Source organism: Asterias amurensis, chromosome 10, assembly GCF_032118995.1.
Source record: "Asterias amurensis chromosome 10, ASM3211899v1".
Classification (NCBI taxonomy): Eukaryota; Metazoa; Echinodermata; class Asteroidea; order Forcipulatida; family Asteriidae; genus Asterias; species Asterias amurensis.
Window position 1 is genome coordinate 20991422 of NC_092657.1, and position 22398 is coordinate 21013819.

Sequence of the window (22398 nt, forward strand, 5' to 3'; positions counted from 1 at the left end):
TGTACATTTTATGTGCATTGCCGTCAGCACGTGATTTTTTGCCGTCAGCACGTGACATTTAGCGCGTCAAAGGCCTATCTCCCGTTTTCGGTCGCCTTTCGAACGTGAATTTTTTACCGTGTCTCAAAAAAGTTCTATACACTTTTGAAATGGCTGACGAATACAAAGTACATGACTATGGGGTAAAATGTTTAGATGTATGGATAGCTTATGGATTCAACTCCAAATGACACCAAAAAGTCAGAAAACCTAATTTGTATATCCTTTACGTAAAAAACAACTGGACAATGTATTGGGATGAACGGGATTCCTGGCTGGTTTGTCCTTAGTCCTTCTTTTATATTTTCCAGGTGAGTGTCTATGTTATAACCAAGTTACAATTAAATTATTTTCGTACCTTTTGTGCTCCAGTTATTTGACAATGACATTAAAAGTTAACACACCAGCGCGAGTGGAATACGGAAAATTGGCACTTCAGCCGCCGATTTCACAAAACTCTTCCTAACTTAAGACTAATCTTAGGACTTAGGACGAGTCCCAACCCTGCACTTTAGCATGCAGACTTGAAGATTAATCCTAAATTAGGACAAGTTACTCGTCCTAACTCGAGATAAGACGAGTCCTAACTCTTTGTGAAATCGACGGCAGCGTCTCATATCCAACGAGGTCGTATTTATCTTCAATCAAACTTGGGGCGTGACATTGGACACACAATGCAGAGGTTGTGATATAAGCAGAGCAATATTATACAAATATTGAATGCTTCGAGTGCTATGGTTAAAACTCCGACTCCCTCGGTGATCCCCGGACCGTTCCATTTTCCATAGAAAACAGAATGCTCCGGGGATCACCTCGGAAGCCTTAGCTTTAAACATAGCACTGAAACACGGTCACGTGAGATGGGCTAATAATATAGTCTAGTGATCGCGCGCGCGTGTTTGCGAGAACTAGTTCCCGAGCGGGCACTAGTCTTGGGAAATAGTGCCCGGTTACAGCGCCCTCTCTTGACTTGAATCGTGAACAGCAACAACAAAACTTCCTTTCTTTTCCAGATTTTTGTTCTTATTTCACATTTAAGACCGAGCTGTGTTATAAAACACATACAGACTGGCATTATTCGGTAACTAGCGTACGTCTATTCCCCATCGGGCCTGTGAGTGACCAGAAGAGGGGCCCATTTCCCTGGGCCTTCTGCATCGGGAAGCGGTCGCTCTTCTGGTTACTCTGGAGAATATAGGGTTACACTAGTTACCTCGTTGCCAGTCAGTATGTGTATACTATTCCATGGCAAACGACTATCACCCGGCCGACGGGTTTTTAGTAAAACTAAGACATATCATGTGACGCGCTCTCAACCAGCGAAAAATTATGTAGAATCGTTGTATATTACCTTAATTAACCCCTAAAATAATCTGTCTTTTCATTGGTTTACCGTGCGTTTACAGAAGATATGTTATTAAAGTAAATAATGAAGGAAGGAAACCAAAATAATGAAGTTAATAATGTTTGAAGGAAGGAAAGAAAGGAAAACTAATAATGAAGGGATGCAACTTTAACATTTTTGTCTTGATTTGTTTCCACCAGGATTGATTTACGACTTAACTGGAGACTACACCGTGGCATTCATTATAATGGCTGGTTTACAAACACTAGCGGTTGTTGCTGCAATTTGGGTTTGTTTTATTGTCTCCAATCATACGCATTCCAACATATGTTCAAGTAAATAAGTAGTTACAAGACCGTGCAAGTTCGGCGCTTATTTCAACACTTCCAAACTGTAAAATGTTCTTTTTTTAGGTTTGCTCAATTTAAAACATTAAACTAAATAGTAACTGCACTATCTCAACAAGGGTGGATTTCACAAAGGTATTCCTAACTTAGGACTAGTCCTAGGCAATGCTAAGAGATAGGACCAGTCCTAAGTCAGGATGAGTTACTGGTCCTATCTTAGGACCAGTCCTATCTCTTAGCATTGTCTAGGACTAGTCCTAAGTAAGGACTACCTTTGTGAAACCCACCCAACACGCATTTTAATATTTGAAACGTTCGAAAACGCGCGACACAGTCCGTGCGCAGAGTGCGAGATAATTAGCATATTTTCCAGGTTTCATTTGCAGTCGCGCGGCGCACTCGGACCCTTCGAGATTTCGTGTGACAGCGCGAGAACTCGGAGACGATGTGCAAAATTGGCCATAGGTCCCAGCAAGAGGGCAGTGTTGGGTCAAGCATGGAGTGGTAAGTTTCTTGAACATTTTCCTCGTAAAACAAAGCCATTTTTACCGGATTTTCGAGACCAAATACATGTGAATCTTCGTCTGAAATGTGGTGTAAGTTTTACACTTTTTGTTGATAAGCTTTACACTTAGGGTACCCCCGACTGTTTCGAGCACGGTTGAGACAAACGGAGTCCATATTCTGATAGACGAAGGATCGTTCTTTCTTTTGGTACCACATATACTTCTGCAGGTTTGGCTGTTGATATTTTTTTTCAGTGCCAAAAATGTGCAAAAATCTCTGTTTGTGCCGCTGCGTTTTAGCTTACGTGACGTCATCATGTAAGAAAAAGGCCTTGTTGTGTTGTGTACTGTTCGTACGGCGATCTTTTTTATCATGTTTTTTGACGATCGTTGTGAAAAAATAAAACAAAATTAAATAATGAAGAAATAAAAAAAATTCATGAAAACAATAATATCAAAAATTAAATTTTCCATCAATAATAACAAAACATGGTAGTTTGATGCAGGATTGGAATATGGAATTGTTATAGGTTTTCTTCGTTATTGTTAAGACTCTGTATTGTTAAGACTCTGTGAAATCATGTGTAGAGTAATAGTACTACTATTAGTCTTCTATTGGTCTTCTATTTCTATGATTCGAATCTGAGGTCTATTTTACATGTATATTACTAATAATTCAAAATATAATATTTTTTAAATTACCTGAAAGTATATTCAATATTTGTTGACACTTGTTGAGAAAATAAATAATACAGGTATCGATTGAGTTTCAATTTGATCAGGTGGTCAATACCTTTTGCTAGTTCATACTGGGTTAAATCATATTGATTTAAGACAGTCTTGGTTAACTCTTAATCAAAAAGGGAATGGTCAAACATGTCTAACTTTAATTTCACACAGCAACAATATTTCACTTTGGGATTGCAATTTATTGGTAATAACTGTAGTCCATGTCAGTTTTCTGCTCTGTGTAAAGTGTTTCTGAAACATTTTGGTCTTCTTGGGCATGTTTTTAACTCTACTTGCTTTCTTTGTATTCCTTTTACAGTCCCAGCTCTCTGAAAATTGTCCACGGTTTAAAGTGACGGGGAGACTCGAGCCTGGACGACTACATAGGGCGACTACTGTTGAAGTCGGGACTGTTGATTGCTTAGTCGAGTTGCAACTAACATTTTTCAACTAATAGGTTATCGTGCCACCGCTAGACCTAACTACATGTACCTGCTTGTTAACCAATAGCACTCCGCACTAAATGCTAAAACCAAGTTTAGAACATGGATCTCAGACAAACGTACACAATTTTACTAACAACATATGCACACGTACTTGTCAACGTTATGTTTACTCGCAGTACTACTACATACAGGCGCCATGGCGCGTTTGGCGTGATCGCTAAATTAGTGGAATGTTTGTCTGACAGCGGTGTATTTTAAGCAAAAGTGATGTCATAAGTGCTGAGTGCTATTGTATCGCTTGCGACCATTCACAACAGCGAAAGGCCCTTTGCGAGACCACGGCTTTGACTTTGGATTCGGCTAAGGCTAGCTTGGCCCCGTGGTTGCGCATGCTTTGCATATGCCCCGTGGGGTGTCAGACATGACAGAGCCTGAAGCCTAATCCAATGCCGAAACCGCGATTTTGAAAAGGGTCTCAATTTACTTTACGGAACACAATCTGATTGTTTTTCACCAGTTACACAATTTTTAAATCCATTTAGCGTTAACTGTAATATATTGCGCCTGTGCCAAACAATATGACGTAAGGCATCTTGTGCATCGAAAACAAGAGTAAAAGTTGCGACTCCGAGGCCCGACTAGTCGAGTTATAAATTTCACTAGTCGCCTAGGAGACTCCCTCACAAGATATTTTTGTAAACTGAACAAAACTGATATTTCTGTTTATTTTATTTTAATATACCAAGGTACTTTCCCAGTAATTTATAATTTGTATTTTGCAGTGGTCACTCAAGTTTTTTCAACTTGTCGTGTGTGCAGAAACGCAATATAATGTCGTTGTTATTTTATGTTAGCAGCTGAAAGGGACTTTAAAATAAATGTTTTGTAAAATTAACAAAGTTAAAAGAAGATTTTTCATCTGGTTTATTATTGTGTGTTGTATATTGAAAATATTTACCAAACTTTCAGCTTTTAGTTGAGATTTCACAGTTAATAAATAGGGAGAAGGCCAGGATCAAGAATTGAACATTTCATTGGTTAAAAGAAAACAACAAATTAGTTTTGAAATACTTTTTAATTTTAGTTTAATAAATATAATACAACAGCAAAGAAGGATTTCTTTTTAAAACATAAATACACTTGGATTCATAGGATTGGATTGGAAGGCCATCATATTTTGGCACAGAATAGCAATTTAATTATCCGTTGCGTTTATGCCAGTTTTGGTTTCGTAGACGTGAAGATACAGATCAGATAATAACTGTAAGCTAAACCCGGCCAAACGCCATAATAACGAATAATAGTCGGGCACCGCTTTGTTGTCAAAACAAGCCCCCGTGATTGCATGACATGAGCAAGGAATCATGCCAAACCAAAGGTGCCTTGCGTTTTGTTACGTAGAAGCTGATTAGTCAGTTGGCACGCTTGATGCACATTCTGACCAATCACGTTCGGGCTCACATTATACCATTGAGTAATGGTGGATTTTTTTACCGAGAAAGTTCGCGCTGACGGCGACGGATACTTAGGGTGCCCCCGACTGTTTCGAGTGGATTCAGAAACAACGACAGTAGCGGCTGAGTAGATGAATAATGTACCTGAACACACATGATAAGGTTTGTCTGCACGATTTCGTTAAATGCTACAAAAGGGACTTTTTCGGAGACCTTTATTTTTGTACAACGATGGTCATTTTTTTAGACCGAAATTTCTTATTTCTGAACAATTCAAATTCACCTATGTTTTTGTCATTACAATTAAGCATTCCTCGTTCATACTGTCATGTAGTTATATTTGTACATGGCTGGGTTTTCAAGATATGATTTTTTGAAAATGTGCCCTCCAAGCTCATTATATATGCAAAACTGCGACTGTCTTGCATACGCTGCAAATTTAAGAAAGGACTTTTCCGAACGGTGCGCACTGACTGGACACTTGCACGGTCCATTGTAGTTTACAGTATTTGATTGTATATAACAAATTAAATTGCACTGGCGCCTTATAAAAATTGCTCAACGAAATGCAATGAAATCTTTGTTTTGTGCAAAGCATGTTAAATACAGCTATTAACGCATCTTAACTCAGGAATGCCACTATTTGAGGAAAAAAGCATCGTCATGCCAAAAGTAATGAAAGTGTCGTATGATATTACCCTTTTCATGATTTCATTTTTTTTTTTTTTTTTTTTAAAGGCATTGGATACTATTGGTAAATACTCAAAATAATAATCATAACTCATAACTTGGTAACAAGTAATGGGGGAGAGGTTGATAGTATAAACAATTGTGAGAAACTATACTCACTCTGAAATGACGTAGTTTTTGAGAAGTTATTTTCCACGACTTTGATTTCGAGACCTCAATTTGAGGTCCCGAAATCAAGCATCTGAAAACACACAACTTCGTGTGACTAAGGGTGTTTTTTTTTTTTTTTTCATTCATATCTCGCAACTTCGACCGGTGAGAAGTGAGAAGACTGGTCTTTGACAATTACCATTAATGTTATAGTTTTGATTGTTTTTAAGCGCCTGTGAGCATTGTTAATTGGATTTGGCGCTATTATATTGTGTTTTATCGTAAGCGGATTTAAAGTTGTGTCAAGTCTTCTTAACACTGTTGCTTATCATCCACAGCAACACTGTCTGGTTATTTAGTGCATGAGTTACGTCTGGGTTTCAAACCTACACTCTGATAACTTGATTTAGGTTCGAAGCTTTTGACCGCCTGGCAATGATTTGTTTTCGTTCTGAAAAACGCCATGAATATGACGAATTGTTTGTATATTCATTCAAAAAAGTGTTGTTTTTTGTCTACTGCTAACACAAATATGATTAAGAGTAAAACATTAAAATCAAAGAGAAACATCCGTCACAATTTCCATTCTTAAACACTCCGACAAACAACAATAATTAATGTTTAAAAGTATAGCAGTTCTAAAATTTGAGAGCTCCTTTATCAAATTTAAACCACACTACGAAAATTCCAGAACGGAATAATTGTTGTAGTACTGATCTTTACACAAATATCTTCGGATCCATATTTTTGTTTCCTTGGATGAGTAAATAATTAAAGACACCAATGAAGTTTTTCTTCTAATCTAAGGTCCACACATGTAAACAAAATAAGATTAAGGCAATTTAGTATATTAATTATAATATTACAAGAAATTTAACCCTTTTCAGCATGTACTTTATTAAACACTCTGACAACAACAGAAGTTTAGATTTACAGTTCACATTGATGTAATATCCGCTTCGTCAATTTTTAACTACCCTTTGGATAATCCAGAAAGGAATGTTTGCTGTTGTACACATCTTTGCAATAATTTCTTCTGATCGTTTCCAACCCATATTTATTTGCAGCACTCGAATTGCAAACTATTACCCCAGTAATTAACTTACCCCATTTTACCCCCTCCCCTTATTCATCGACTTAATTAAACTCCCTTCTGCTCATCTGAAAACAAATAATTGCTCCAGAACAAAGAATTGTTGAAAAAATCATACAGAAAAAAATATTAAGAAAATTAATTCCCTGCGTGCTAATCTGAAGAAAAAAGATCAATTAGTCTCTGGCTCACCACTACCCCAACTCTGCGAGACAAACGAGCCCCACCCACCCCGCGCCAACAACCTACCAACAACTCGGAGGCTCAGCTAAATCCGATGATTTGGAAAAATATATATATATTTTTTTTTCCTTCTTTTTTTATATTTATCATGATTATGAGAATTAAAAACGATCCCCCAACCCCTTAGCACAAAATAATTGGCCTAGCAAGCATTTAGCTAAAGTTGTAATGCCGGCGTTTATGCCACGCTAGACTGCGCTAAATAAATACTATAAAAATGTAAACAAACGCACCTAATTAAAAAATGCTTCTAAAGTTGGCACTTTGCTGCCACTCCAGCCCTTTCGCCTTCCTGCTTATTTTTGCATCTTTTGTGGGATGGCATGCTGATTAATCAATAATGAACTTGATGGAGTATAATGATTTCCAAAATTAGGGCTCTGCCGTTACCTCCATGTAATCCGATATTGACGTTTTACAATTCCACGCTTGTTGTGTGTACACAAACACATGTGTTTAGCAATAAAAACAAAGTCGCAAGGCAGGCAGATCACTGGTAGTGGTGGGTCACAAACATTAATCCAGTACAAGCCTTGGACACCAGCGAAATAGCCAGGGGGAAAACATAAACTGTATCCAGCCTCCGGCCGCGCGCGTCCCCCGCCCCATCCGCTACAAATACAGATCTCAATAGACAAAATCCGTGCGAAAGTGCGTAATTTAGTGTAGGGACTTGTAGCGAGTTTATACATTGGAGTAGTCTGGTGCTGCATTTTTAGTAGTAAACAGCTCAACTACGTTTGATATGGTTACCATGCCACGTTCTCGTATGGCGTGTCAAACGTTGCATTATTCGATAATGTACAATATATGTGCGATGTTTCTCATATATATGCGATAATTGTCACATATGTGCGATATTCATTTGATGTATGCAATAAATGTAATATATATGCAATAAATGTAATATATATGCAACAAATGTAATACATATGCAATAAATGTAATATATATGCAATAAATTGTAATATATGTGCGATAAATTGTAATATATGTGCGATAAATTGTAATATATGTGCGATAAATTGTAATATGTGTGCGATAAATTGTAATATATGTGCGATAAATTGTAATATATGTGCGATAAATTGTAATATATGTGCAATAATTTGCAATATTATGGGGCGCCGTTTGTCCATTAATTGTTTGACAATTTTAAGGCATGTTTTTACCATGGTTTACAGCAATTAGATGTAAACCATAAAAACTGTTGCCACATCCTGTTATGGTTTACATACCAGTAAAGTATTTGTTGTGTCTAAGTTTATGGTTTACAAACCATGAACATACAAAAAACATTTACAAATCGTGGTTCATAAACCAAGAAAATTTACGCATCTTAAAAACATGGTTTATAAACCATAAAAAATAAAGCATCAAATTCATGGTTTACAAATCATGGTTTACAAACCATGAAAATTGAGACATCTAAAAACATGGTTTACAAACCATGAAAATTTAAGATAAAAATCGTGGTTTACAAATCATGGTTTATAAACCATAACAAATGAACCATAAAATCATGGTTTGTGACAATGGTTTATAAACCATGAAAATCGAGACTTCTTAAAAAACATGGTTTATAAACCATGAAAATTGAGACTTCTTAAAAAACATGGTTTATAAACCATGAAAATTTACACATCTCAAAAACGTTGTTTGTAAACCATAAAAAAAGTGCACTTACAAATCATGGTTTACAAACCATAAAAAATGTGCACTACAGAAATCATGGTTTATAAACCATAAAAACGTGCACTCAAAAATCATGGTTTATAAACCATAAAAACGTGCACTCACAAATCATGGTTTACAAACCATAAAAAATGTGCACTCAAAAATCATGGTTTATAAACCATAAAAACGTGCACTCACAAATCATGGTTTACAAACCATAAAAAATGTGCACTCAAAAATCATGGTTTATAAACCATAAAAACGTGCACTCACAAATCAAGGGTTTACAAACCATAAAAAACGTGCACTCACAAATCATGGTTTACAAACCATAAAAAATGTGCACTCAGAAATCATGGTTTATAAACCATAAAAACGTGCACTCACAAATCATGGTTTACAAACCATAACAAATGTGCACTCAGAAATCATGGTTTATAAACCATAAAAACGTGCACTCAAAAATCATGGTTAATAAACCATAAAAACGTGCACTCACAAATCATGGTTTACAAACCATAAAAAAGTTGCGTACACAAATCATGGTTTACAAACCATAAAATTCTATTACGATCGTCTCTAAAACCTCCTTCCCAACTCTGATCGGTTCCCATTTCACCCCCATTTCCCCCCATGCCACATGCGAGCCAGCAATATGCAATTCCCCGTGTGTGTAAATGCTGTGATCAATGCACCGTGTGTGTAATGCTGATGCAATAATTATGGTGGCCCTGAAGGGACATCGCATATCGTAAACGTGTGCGCATACGTATGCAATGTCGTGAAACAATTCACGAATATGTGCGCACACGAATGCAATGTCGTGAAACAAATCGCAAATATGTGCGCACACGTATGCAATCTCGTGAACCAAATCGTGAATATGTGCGCACACGAATGCGATTTGTTTTGCAATGTCGTGAATTTTATTGCATACCATGTTGCATACCATTAGGATGATGTCATAGTTGTGGATAATTTGTTACCGAACTAGGGAGTACTGTGGCGCTACAGCAGGCTCCCTCTGTAAAGCATGTGTATACCCAGGAACTTGGCACCAGGCCAAGGAAGACCACCCGCCTCGCTTGCCTCACAACAAAGACTACTGCTGCAATGACTACCGCTTATCTCACTGTTGGAAAGAAACCCCCCAGATTATTAGATATTTTATTCAAAGGTATGCAACATGGTATGCAAAAAAATTCACGACATCGCAAATAATATTCACAGACGTGTGCGCACATATTCGCGAATTGTTTCACGACATTGCATACGTGTGCGCACATATTTGCGAATTGTTTCACGATATTGCATACGTGTGCGCACATATTCGCGAATTGTTTCACGACATTGCATTCGTGTGCGCACATATTTGCGAATTGTTTCACGACATTGCATACGTATGCGCACACGTTTACGATATGCGATGTCCCTTCAGGGCCACCATAATTATTGCATCAGCATTACACACACGGTGCATTGATCACAGCATTGACACACACGGTGAATTGCTATTGCTGGCTCGCACGTGGCATGGGGGGAAATGGGGGTGAAATGGGAACCGATCAGAGTTGGGAAGGAGGTTTTAGAGACGATCGTAATAGAATTTTATGGTTTGTAAACCATGATTTGTGTACGCAACTTTTCTATGGTTTGTAAACCATGATTTGTGTGAGTGCACATTTTTTTAATGGTTTGTAAACCATGATTTGTGAGTGCACGTTTTCATGGTTTATAAACCATGGTTTGTGAGTGGAGTTTTTTTATGGTTTGTAAACCATGATTTGTGAGTGCACGTTTTTATGGTTTGTAAACCATGATTTGTGAGTGCACGTTTTTATGGTTTATAAACCATGATTTGTGAGTGCACATTTTTTATGGTTTGTAAACCATGATTTGTGAGTGCACGTTTTTATGGTTTGTAAACCATGATTTGTGAGTGCACGTTTTTATGGTTTATAAACCATGATTTGTGAGTGCACATTTTTTATGGTTTGTAAACCATGATTTGTGAGTGCACGTTTTTATGGTTTATAAACCATGGTTTGTGAGTGGAGTTTTTTTATGGTTTGTAAACCATGATTTGTGAGTGCACGTTTTTATGGTTTATAAACCATGATTTGTGAGTGCACGTTTTTATGGTTTATAAACCATGATTTGTGAGTGCACATTTTTTATGGTTTGTAAACCATGATTTGTGAGTGCACGTTTTTATGGTTTATAAACCATGATTTTTGAGTGCACGTTTTTATGGTTTATAAACCATGATTTCTGTAGTGCACATTTTTTATGGTTTGTAAACCATGATTTGTGAGTGCACATTTTTATGGTTTGTAAACCATGATTTGTAAGTGCACTTTTTTTTATGGTTTACAAACAACGTTTTTGAGATGTGTAAATTTTCATGGTTTATAAACCATGTTTTTTAAGAAGTCTCAATTTTCATGGTTTATAAACCATGTTTTTTAAGAAGTCTCGATTTTCATGGTTTACAAACCATTGTCACAAACCATGATTTTATGGTTCATTTGTTATGGTTTATAAACCATGATTTGTAAACCACGATTTTTATCTTAAATTTTCATGGTTTATAAACCATGTTTTTAGATGTCTCAATTTTCTTGGTTTGTAAACCATGATTTCTAAACCATGAATTTGATGCTTCATTTTCTATGGTTTATAAACCATGTTTTTAAGATGCGTAAATTTTCTTGGTTTATGAACCACGATTTGTAAATGTTTTTTGTATGTTCATGGTTTGTAAACCATAAACTTAGACACAACAAATACTTTACTGGTATGTAAACCATAACAGGATGTGGCAACAGTTTTTATGGTTTACATCTAATTGCTGTAAACCATGGTAAAAACATGCCTTAAAATTGTCAAACAATTAATGGACAAACGGCGCCCCATACAATATATGTGCGATAATTTGCAATAGAGATGCGATAAGTTTTAATATATGTTTGATAATTTTGTAGTATATTATATGCGATCATTTGTATGCGATGTTTTGTGACGGTATACATATGCGATAATTTAATATACATGTGCGATGTTCGTTCTTATATGTGCGAAAACGGAATTGTGGGATATAGTACGCTTCCTGTCCACTTGATCCCCGTATCCGTAATGTTTTAGATCGGGCCAGACTATACTCTGGACGGTATAGTATGGTTCCTATGGTTCAATGAGATTGTCGTAGGGTTTATAGTGATGGTCAGGGTACGAGACTTGAGCAGCGTATTTCCGAAATAGCCAGTCAGCCGCGTATTCGGATAATAGAACACATACAGTACAGGGAGGTGACAAAATGTTGCATTTTGCTCAAATCTGAAGGTGAAGATCTGTTTTACTCGAACGAATTCTGCAATAATTCTGCAAGAAAATGTTTGTCTTATCAATTACTAAATAAATTGTTTTATTGTTCGTAAGCATATACTCTTATGTTTGAAAGAAAAACACTTCTATTTCCAGGTGACTTTAAATCGTAGAACAGTTAAAGTTAGTAAATTACCGAGCTATATCTGAAACACTCATGATTGATTATTTTTAATTGTTGTCAATAAAATTTAAAAGTTCTTGTGCTATAAAAATTCAACTGTGTCTTGTTTGCAAAATCATTTTTCAAATTTTTTGAATCTTAGTCATCACATTTATAGTTATGTCAGCCGCGAGCAAAAAGTGGTGACACCCTTCGATAAGACAAACAATTTCTTTAAACATTTTCTTTAAACATTTTCTTTTTATTGCAGAATCAATAATAGTTGACCAATTTAGCCAGCTCAAAATTTGATACGTCCAGTCTATCTTCCTTCAAGGTTCTGGAACAAGAAAGCAACTTTTTGTCTTAACGAAGGGTTCAAATTCTTTTCAAATTGTGTTTAAGTGCACCGTCTATGTAATTGGTCGGAATGTACATTGACAATGGCGTCAGAATAACTGTGGTTAATTAACCACTAGATAGTGAACCAAATTTACCCAGCTCCAAAATTTGATACGCCCACTATATTAGTCTTGAAAGTTCTGGATTACAAATTAAATGTTTTGTTTTAACGAAGGGTATAAATTCTTTTCAAGTTATGGTTTTGTATTTCACAGTGATGTTTTTTTGACATATTAAAAAATGCAAAAAATACAAAATAAAAATGTTTGCCTTTTCGTTTGCGGGTCATTTTTTGACGTTTTGTTAATGTTTTTCACTTTTTAAAAATTATTTTTTAATCATGTGAAGCTATGAAATTGACATATTATCAATTAAAAATTCTAAATTATGCTAATATTGCAGAATTCGTTCGAGTAAAACAGATCTTCACCTTCAGATTTGAGCAAAATGCAACATTTTGTCACCTCCCTGTACTGTATGTGTTCTATTATCCGAATACGCGGCTGGCTGGCTGTTTCGGAAATACGCTGCTCGAGTCTCGTACCCTGACCATCACTATAAACCCTACGCCAATCTCATTGAACCATAGGAACCATACTATACCGTCCAGAGTATAGTCTGGCCCGATCTAAAACATTACGGATACGGGGATCAAGTGGACAGGAAGCCATACTATAACCCACAATTCCGTTTTCGCACATATATAAGAATGAACATCGCACATGTATATTAAATTATCGCATATGTATACCGTCACAAAACATCGCATACAAATGATCGCATATAATATACTACAAAATTATCAAACATATATTAAAACTTATCGCATCTCTATTGCAAATTATCGCACATATATTGCAAATTATTGCACATATATTACAATTTATCGCACATATATTACAATTTATCGCACATATATTACAATTTATCGCACACATATTACAATTTATCGCACATATATTACAATTTATCGCACATATATTACAATTTATCGCACATATATTACAATTTATCGCACATATATTACAATTTATCGCACATATATTACAATTTATCGCACATATATTACAATTTATCGCACATATATTACAATTTATTGCATATATATTATATTTATTGCATATATATTACATTTATTGCATATATATTACATTTATTGCATACATCAAATGAATATCGCACATATGTGACAATTATCGCATATATATGAGAAACATCGCACATATATTGTACATTATCGAATAATGCAACGTTTGACACGCCATATTCTCGACACATTTTTTGTTGCACAGAAGCAGCATTGTGAAAACTAGTGTGCGGGATCGTACGTTCCGAATTTTACCTCCATATAAATTAAATGGGTCACAATGTTAACACTAAATAACATTTTCGAATAAATAATGTTATGGAATCAATGGAAAAGGGCACGACGGCCAAGTGGCCATAAGGTACGTGATTTTTAAAAGGGCTTCACGGCAATTCGCTGGGGCATCGCGGCAATGGCCGCTGGTGGCCGCTGTAGAGGTCGAGGCCTGCATAACACTCAATCATTTAGAAAATGATTTGAAGGAGATTATTCTGGTTACTTACACTGCACTGATAGTGATACTGCCCAGTGCCTAATAATGCACTGGTCAGCCTCATATTATAATTATATAGTAGAATAAGCTCGGTTGAAAACAAAACAAAAATGACCTATGGATGGTATAACTGTAAATTAAAAAAAAAATTGTTAAAATTGCCTCATGTTTAGCAGAGTGTAGTTCTCGAAGGCTAAAAAAAGAAGGCAAGCTTAACATCTGGCATATAAAAATCAATCACCATGGTACGTATATTGTGCTGTTCCTGCTGACAAAATAATTTCAATGAAACCTAAAACATTGGGAATATAATTATACATGTACATGTACTTGTGTTGTTAGAATATCTAAAAGGGGGCCAATCACGTACCTCTAATATGCACTATTTCGTTACATCATCGAGAAAATACTTGGAAGAAAACAAAAACAACCAAAAGCTTACCAAAGACTGGCCGAATTGTCCATTAACCGTGAATGCTAGGTTTTTCAACCCTGCACATGCATCATATTGACCAATCGGCATAAGCCAAACTCCTTGCAGATTGACATTGATTCCTGTGTAACTGAAACTGAATATTTCCCCAAGCATGATCCATCCAGTAGTTAGAACAAACAAACCCTTAAAATTTTAACTCTTTCCTGTCTGTAGAGCGATCCCATCTGTTGATGTTGACTCCTGTGTAACCTGCAAATCTACTCAAACAGGTAAGACAATCTTAAAGGCATCGTACACGTTTGGTAATTGGAGCCTATTGTTTGTTTCAATCCTATATAGTTGTATATTATACCATATACCATAAAACTAACCTGTGAAAATTTCATTTCAAAAGGTGGTAGCGTTTTTGAGATATTAGAGAGGTTTCGCAAGCGTACGGATACAGATACAGATACGATAACCGTATCCATTCACGTTGGATGCGTGTCAAATTTTGTTTCGCAATCATAGATACATACGTCAGGCCTAGGACAAAGTAGAGGGCCCCCCTATATACACTTTGGCAAAAGTTTTACGAGCAAAACAAATCCAAAAACATTCTGTATTTTTCTTGTTACGTTGGAGAATTTGATTGAATAGTATTTTTGTTCAACTGTTCGTTTTCAGACTCACATGTTAAACGCGTGTAAAGAAAGTTTCCAGCAAGCATGGCAAAAATAGAGATCCTGTTTACACTGAATTTTCTTCTTTTTTTTTGCTTACAAATGACTTACACAATTCTATCTATATCGTGAATGACACACTGAACAGTAAAATTGGGCAAAATGTTGTTAATCTAGGGCTAAAATACAACGAAAATCAACAAAACGGTATCCGTTTGTAACGTACGTGTATGAGCTCGCGTACCCGTTTCGGACGACTATTCTAACAAAGCCTTAAAATTTTAACTCTTTCCTGTCTTTAGAGCGATCCCATCAGCTTGACATTGACTCCTGTGTAACCCGCAAATCTACTCAAACAGGTAAGACAATCTTAAAGCTATATTCTACTGAAACTTGATAATTTTCCTCAGCATGATCCATCCAGTAGTTAGAACGAACAAAGCCTTAAAATTTTAAACTCTTTCCTGTCTGTAGAGCGATCCCATCAGCTTGACATTGACTCCTGTGTAACCTGCAAATCTACTCAAACAGGTAAGACAATCTTAAAGCTATATTCAACTGAAGAATAATTTTCCTCAGCATAATCCATCCAGTAGTAAGAACAAACAAAGCCTTAAAATTTAAAATCTTTCCTGTCTGTAGAGCGATCCCATCAGCTTGACATTGACTCCTGTGTAACCTGCAAATCTACTCAAACAGGTAAGACAATCTTAAAGCTATATTCAACTGAAACTTGATAATTTTCCTCAGCATGATCCATCCAGTAGTTAGAACAAACAAAGCCTTAAAATGTTAACTGTTTCCTGTCTGTAGAGCGATCCCATCAGCTTGACATTGACTCCTGTGTAACCCGCAAATCTACTCAAACAGGTAAGACAATCTTAAAGCTATATTCAACTGAAACTGAATAATTTTCCTCAGCATGATCCATCCAGTAGTTAGAACAAACAAAGCCTTAAGAGTCAGTTCAGGTAAATAGTTGACATAGTTGCTCACGGTCAAAAAATGATTTTTTTTTATACTTTGTTGGTGGAAGGGCCTTGGGGTGCAAGTAAACAAAATTGCATTTTCAATTCTATATATAGCCCGTTGCCATGGTTACGGCTCATTTTGTTTTTTGGCCATTTTAGGCCGATTTTGGGGTCTGAAAAACTGTTTTTTAGCTCATATTTACAACTCCACCCCACCAAAACGCAATATTATTTCAAAAAACCTTTTATATCACTACAAAGTATCATCCTTGGCCTTCCTTGAGAAAAAAAATTATTGCTTTAAATATCACCCTTGTGCTATTTTTGCATCATGCATTACAGTATGTTTTTAGAACTTGCAAAATCGACATTTTTACCCTATTTTTGGACCCCAAAATGTCAACTTGCCAGGGGTCTCAGAAAATTTTCTTTTCGTCTGTGATTAGGGCCAACATTGGTCTTTCCATATCTGGTGTCAAAAACTTGGGCAATTGTATCCTGTTGGGCCAGTACTGCCTCAAAACTAGACTTTTTTCCCAAAAACATGAAAAATGCCTTTTTAAGGGTCTTTTCACATAATATCGACATACGTGTCCATGGTAAAAGAAAAAGGAATATTTTTCTTATACTTTGTGGATGGTAGGGACTTGGGGTGCAAATAAACAACATTAACATTTCAAATCATAATATAACACGTTGCCATGGTAACTGTTCATTTGTGTTTAGGCCACTTTGGGCCGATTTTGGGGTATGAAAAACTGTTTTTTTAAGCTAATATTTACAACTCCACCCCACCAAAAAACAAAAATATTTCATAAAACCTTTTACATCACTACAAAGTATCATCCTTGGCTTTACTTGAGACAAAAAAAATATTGCTATAAATTTCACCCTTGTTCTATTTTAAGAACGTGCATTACAGTATGTTTTTAGAGCTTGCAAAATCAACATTTTTACCATATTTTTTGCCCTCAAAATTCCATTTTTCAGGGGTCTCAGAATATTTTCCTTTCGGTTTTGATCAGGGCCATAATTTGTCATTTTATTTCTGGTAAGAAAAACTCGGGCAATTGTATCCTGATGTAACAGAACTGTCTCAAAAATAGACCCTTTTCCCCGAAAACATAGAGAAATGCATTTTGAAATATTTGCTTCATTTTGAATTTATAACATGAAGAAGTAAGCAATAATTCCATCAATCTGGCAGCTTTTTATAAGCACTTTGTAGGTTTAGTGCATTACCAACATTGATCAGGACTTGTTGATGACATAAATCTTATAATTTGCCCCACCCCGGCCCTGGCCCAATCATATTTCTTGACATTGCATAAAATAAAATAACAGTTTTGTGAACAGCGCCTCTTTTTTGAAAATAACATTTTTTAATTCCCCTTGCACATCAAGAAAGTTTGTACTGTCTTTAATGTTTTATTGGTTCTCAGAATATTTCCCTTTTTGTTTTGATTGGGCTATTATTATGGTTTGCATGACTACTGGGGAGAAACACTTTGGTTTATTGTATCCTGTTGTGACACTTCTGCCTCAAAAATGGTAATTTTTCCAAAAACAATAAAAATGCATTTTGAAGTTATCCCTTAGTTTGAATTGATAAAAAACAAAAAAACGAGCATGCTTGTTAAAAATAAATGGCACTGTTTCCATGCTCTTTAAGCCACTGAGATCTTATTTTGTCAGAACTACTTTACCTAGTTGTACAGGTATGGTACACATTGCAAGAAGAGAAGTAGTGCGATGAGCAATCTTTACTGTTCTTGTCTTTACATGGCCTTATAATAGTCTTCTTGGTCCCCTGCCCGCTACCAAACTAAACATTTTCATCCCAATCAGAACAAAGAGGCTCTAAAAGTGAGCAAGCACTGTATCCAAAGTATAAATGGCCATTCACCTGCTTTGGCCTTCTGTAAGCAGTTCCCCCATCTATGGTGGGGTTCCTTTCAATTGTACTGTTGCAAACAATGAAAGAGTTGGTTTATTTAACGTGATAAACAATTCAGCAGGTAATGTTTGACAATGTTTTTTGTTGATCGTTCTCAGAGACATATATAATAATTATGAATTAGTAAGATAGTGAATGGAAATAATAATCAAACTAGCCTCAATAGACTTTTGTTACTGCAAATGCATCTTACTTATTTATGTTCAGCAGGTGCAAGTTTTTACAACTTCTTTCAATGTTGTTTCATTAAAGGAACACGTTGCCTTGGATCGGTCGAGTTGGTATTTGAAAAGCGTTTGTAAATGTTTATTAAAAAATGCATTATGATTAGAAAGATATTTTAAAAGTAGAATATAATGATCCACACAAGTATCACTCAAAAACCATGCATTTTAAAACAAACCGTTACAAACGCATTTCAAAGACCAACTTAACCGATCCCAGGCAACGTGTTCCTTTTAAATAATCTCTTACGCTCATCTTGCAAATCGTTAGTATCATTGTTTTTAATAAGATCTTGGCAAACTTTTCCAACACTTTTAAGCGGGCTTTTTAATTTCCCACGTTTGTGTTGGACATGATTGGATGCTCCAAACCATCTGCCGCAAGCACAGAAACTACATTGTTTATGATCTCTGTCTCTAAGAAAAGTTTTACATTTGGTAGCAGGCAGGGACCAAGGAGAGTAGGCCCTGTATTAAAGACAACTTGTAAAGAATGCTCATCGCACTCTACTTGCAATGGGAATCATACCTGTATAATAGGTAAAGTAGCCAAATCAAGAACTCTCAGTGGCAAAGCATTGGTTATGGTTTGGTTGGATACCATTATGTTTAAATAAAAACTTTGTATTCAGTACTCAAAGGGCATGGAAACAGTGCCAGATTTTTAACAAGCATGCATTGTTTTTGAAAAAATTACTATACTTAAGGCATGATCAGTCACAACAGGATACAATAAACACAGTGTTTCTACCCAGAAGAAATGAAAACACCAATAACAACCGAATGGGAACACTTTCAAAAGAAGAGGCGCTATTCACAAAACATTGTTTTATGCAATGTCAAGAAATATGATTGGGGCTGGGCCGGACAAATTCTAAAATTAAGGTCATCAACAGTTCCTGATAAATGTTGGGTAATCCACTAGTGCTAAGGAAAAGCTGCAAGATTGATAGAATTATTACTTTTTAATGTTAGAAATTCAGTATGAAGAAAAAAACAATTCAAAATGCATTTTTTCTGTTTGAGGAAAAAAGTCTATTTTTGAGACAGTACTGTTAACATCAGGATACACTTGCCAAGTTTTTCTTACCAGAAATAAAAAAGACAAATTTTGGCCCTGATCAAAACCGAAAGGAAAATATTCTGAGACCCCTGAAAAAAATGAAATTTTGAGGGCAACAAATCTGGTAAAAATGTTGATTTTGCAAGTTCTAAAAACATACTCTAATGCACGTTCTAAAAATAGCACAAGGGTGAAATTGTTAGCAATATTTTTTTTGTCTCAAGTAAAGCCAAGGATGATACTTTGTAGTGATGTAAAAGGTTTTATGAAATATTGTTGTTTTTTGGTGGGGTGGATTTGTAAATATTAACTAAAAAAACAGTTTTTCATACCCCAAGATCGGCCTAAAGTGGCCTAAACACATGTGTTAATGAACTGTTACCATGGCAACGTATTATATTATGATTTGAAATGTAAATGTTATTTATTTGGACCCCAAGTCCCTACCATCCTACCATCCACAAAGTATAAGAAAAATATTCCTTTTTTATACCGTGGACACGTATTTCGATATTATGTGAAAAGACCCTTAAAAAGGCATTTTTCATGTTTTTGGGAAAAAAGTCTAGTTTTGAGGCAGTACTGTCACAACAGGATACAATTGCCCAAGTTTTTGACACCAGATATGGAAAGACCACTGTTGGCCCTAATCACAGCCGAAAGGAAAATTTTCTGAGACCCCTGGCAAGTTGACATTTTGGGGTCAAAAAATAGGGTAAAAATGTCGATTTTGCAAGTTCTAAAAACATACTGTAATGCATGATGCAAAAATAGCACAAGGGTGTTATTTAAAGCAATAATTTTTTTTCTCAAGGAAGGCCAAGGATGATACTTTGTAGTGATATAAAAGGTTTTTTGAAATAATGTTGCATTTTGGTTGGGTGGAGTTGTAAATATGAGCTAAAAACCAGTTTTTCAGACCCCAAAATCGGCCTAAAATGGCCAAAAAACAAAATGAGCCGTAACCATGGCAACGGGCTATATATAGAATTGAAAATGCAATTTTGTTTACTTGCACCCCAAGGCCCTTCCACCAACAAAGTATAAAAAAAATTCATTTTTTGACCGTGAGCAACTATGTCAACTATTTACCTGAACTGACTCTTAAAATTTTAACTCTTTCCTGTCTGTAGAGCGATCCCATCAGCTTGACATTGACTCCTGTGTAACCCGCAAATCTACTCAAACAGGTAAGACAATCTTAAAGCTATATTCAACTGAAACTGAATAATTTTCCTCAGCATGATCCATCCAGGGGTTGAGAACAAACACACCCTGAACATTATAACTCTTCTTTTCTTTAGAGCGATCCCATCAGCTTGACTTGCAAGATTAATTCAGTGATGTAACTCGGGGTCACAAATGATTGTGCAAATCCGTTAAAAATATTAAGTGCACGCAGACAGACGAGTGCCACTCCTACGCAGCGGTTTCAGGGTGCGAAATTAACGGTTGCCCAGTTGCCCGGGGCAACCAAAAAATCATCCGGGCAACCTGTGATTGTGTCGCCGTTGCCCGACGGGCAACCTTATGAAAAACAACAAGTTAGGCCTAACCTGCTTATATTGTGCCAGCTCCAAAGATCGTTTGAATTTTCCACACCAAAAAAAATATTTGTGATGTTCAACCATTTTTGTATATTCCACGACGTCAACCGTACCGCGAGCCATGTGAGAACTTTCCAGCATCATCATTCACGTATTAAATAATATGCGATGGCACAGCGCGGTTAAAATTGCAGTGCTGTGTAATAATAGCGGGACAGTAATGCACGTGCGTAGGGTACACGTACAGCACTTAAATGGGAAACTTTACACTATCTGCCATTCACCAAGAGAGGGCGCTCTTCACCAGGTAATGTCAACAACTTAGGATAGGAGAAGCAAAAACAAGCGTCTGCGTAAGTTTCTTGATCGGAGATGGGCACAAATTCTTAATTTTTTACAAGTAACCTGACCTGAGGTCAAGTTTAAATATCTGTTTTTCTTCGTTATTATGTTGACCTAATTTTTACTTTTATATATGTTGTTAATTAGTATTACATTTTTAACAACATATGTCATTGTTATGGTCATAAACTATATTAAACTAAAGAAGTGGGCGAAACAAAATCTCCCCAACGTAAAACTCCATAAGGTTGGGACCACAATGGTCCCGGAAGTTCAAATCTGCGCGAGACTTGCACAGTCTATAGGAGAAGCATGAGTGACGGTCACTGACAGCAAATACCTTGTGTTTTGCGTGTTTTTGATTTTGTATTTAGATTTAGCCAAACTGTTTTTTTGTTTTTCATAACACAATGCCAGCATAAACCAAACTGTTCTGGAACAGGACGTACTGGACACGAGTTCCCCTATGAAAGCAAGCGGTGTGCATGAGGTTTTGGGAGTGTAAATTTCTTCTGGGGTAATTAGCAAAAATTCCAAAATGGTGACCTACCAAAAAATGAGAAGAAATCTGAAGTTTAGTTGTATGACATTGTATCTGATTTAATTTTCAAGAGGCTGAGAGACTTCTAAATATTTTTTGAGTATTTTTGAATGTTTAGCATTTACCATTGTTTGCTATAGGAGTTGTGCAGCCTTACCTGGTAGGTCTGCTGCCCTCTAGTGGCAGAGCTTTCAAAAAGTCTCCCATTGGAATTCACGTTATTGTTCTGTCCCAACTATAGAATCAGCCTAACTGCAGATATATGGGCCTTTACTTACCATCTTTGCTGTGTAGCAAAACACATAGTTGGGTCATTTCTATAGTTGGGACTGAACGTTTGCACCGCTGATCCTGGTCGCACACGCGCTTTCCAGCAACCGCTGGTGCCGCGCAGTTGTCATGCTGCACAGTGTGCCGCGCGCGGGACCAGCTTGCTTATGATAAACACGATGAATGGAGGCTGCGGG

At 36.2% G+C, this 22398-nt stretch overlaps 1 protein-coding gene across 1 annotated transcript in view; it reads right to left on the reverse strand.

The window, feature by feature from the left end:
• The window catches only part of LOC139943259 (uncharacterized), a 133230-nt gene that overhangs the window by 27805 nt on the left and 83027 nt on the right, over positions 1-22398 (reverse strand). The window lies entirely within an intron of this gene.